This window comes from Gossypium arboreum, chromosome 1 (assembly GCF_025698485.1).
Source record: "Gossypium arboreum isolate Shixiya-1 chromosome 1, ASM2569848v2, whole genome shotgun sequence".
Lineage (NCBI taxonomy): Eukaryota > Viridiplantae > Streptophyta > Magnoliopsida > Malvales > Malvaceae > Gossypium > Gossypium arboreum.
Genome location: NC_069070.1, coordinates 26,824,224 through 26,825,326, shown reverse-complemented (window position 1 = coordinate 26,825,326; position 1,103 = coordinate 26,824,224). Strand labels below are relative to the sequence as shown.

At 37.4% G+C, this 1,103-nt stretch overlaps 1 non-coding gene across 1 annotated transcript; it reads left to right on the top strand.

The window, feature by feature from the left end:
* The first annotated feature begins 261 nt into the window (after positions 1-261).
* On the top strand, positions 262-367 carry LOC128282508 (small nucleolar RNA R71). Its single transcript, XR_008272793.1, has one exon. It is a non-coding gene; the product is annotated as a small nucleolar RNA R71 (small nucleolar RNA).
* The last annotated feature ends 736 nt before the right edge of the window (positions 368-1,103 follow it).

Sequence of the window (1,103 nt, the reverse complement as noted above, 5' to 3'; positions counted from 1 at the left end):
AAACTGTCAATCTTTTTATTTAAAAGTTCTACCTGATTAGATAACATAGTAACCATGTCGAGGTTGAAAACACCGGCTGCTTTTGTTGGCTTTGTTCTCATGACTTGCCACTCATAGTTATTCAATGGCAACACTTCAATAAATTCATAAGCCACTTCAGGTGTTTTGTTGTTTAAAGTTTCACCGGCGGCTGCGTCGATGAGTTGTCTTTTTGAGGGGTTCACATCATTGTAAAAAGTCTGAACTTGTAACCATAAAGGTAACCCATGGTGAGGGCACCTTCTCAATATATCATTGTATCTCTCTCATTCATCATAGAGTGTTTCTAAATCCATCTACACAAAAGAAGAGATATCATTCCTCAATTAACTGTTTTAGCCGGTAAAAAATATTTAAGTAAGAATTTTTCGGTCATTTGTTCCCAAGTAGTGATTGACCTTCGTGGTAACGAGTTCAACCATTGTTTAGATTTATTCCTCAACGAAAAGGGAAACAACCGAAGGCGAATGGCATCATCAGAAATGCCATTGATCTTAAAAGTGTCGCAAAACTCCAGAAAATTCGCCAAATGAGTGTTTGGATCCTCTCGTGCAAACCATCAAACTGGACAAACTGTTGTATCATTTGAATTGTGTTAGGTTTCAGTTCAAAATTATTTGCAGCAATAGCAGGTCTAACTATACTCAATTCGGCTCCTGTTAAAGTAGGTTTAGCATAGTCATACATAGTAGGTGGAGTAGGATTCTGATTTACTGGATCAGCAGGAATCGTAGGAGGTAGCGGATTTTCCTGATTTTCAGCCATCTCCTTGGTTGTGGTGTGAATATCGTCCTCTTGCTCTTCCTCTTTGTATCTTAGGCTTCGCCTTATTTCTCTTTGGTTTCTGCGAGCCGTGTGATCGATCTCCCTATCAAAAAGTAATGGTCCCGACGGGTTTCTTGTAGACATAAACTATAAAATCCTGCCAGAAGAAAAAAGAAAATTTAGTAACAAAAATCAAAATAAAATTTAAATTGCAATAAAATAAATGGCTAAAGTAGTAAAAAATAAGTGTTCCTGATATCTTAGTTCTCCGGCAACGGCCCAAAAACTTGATGATCATC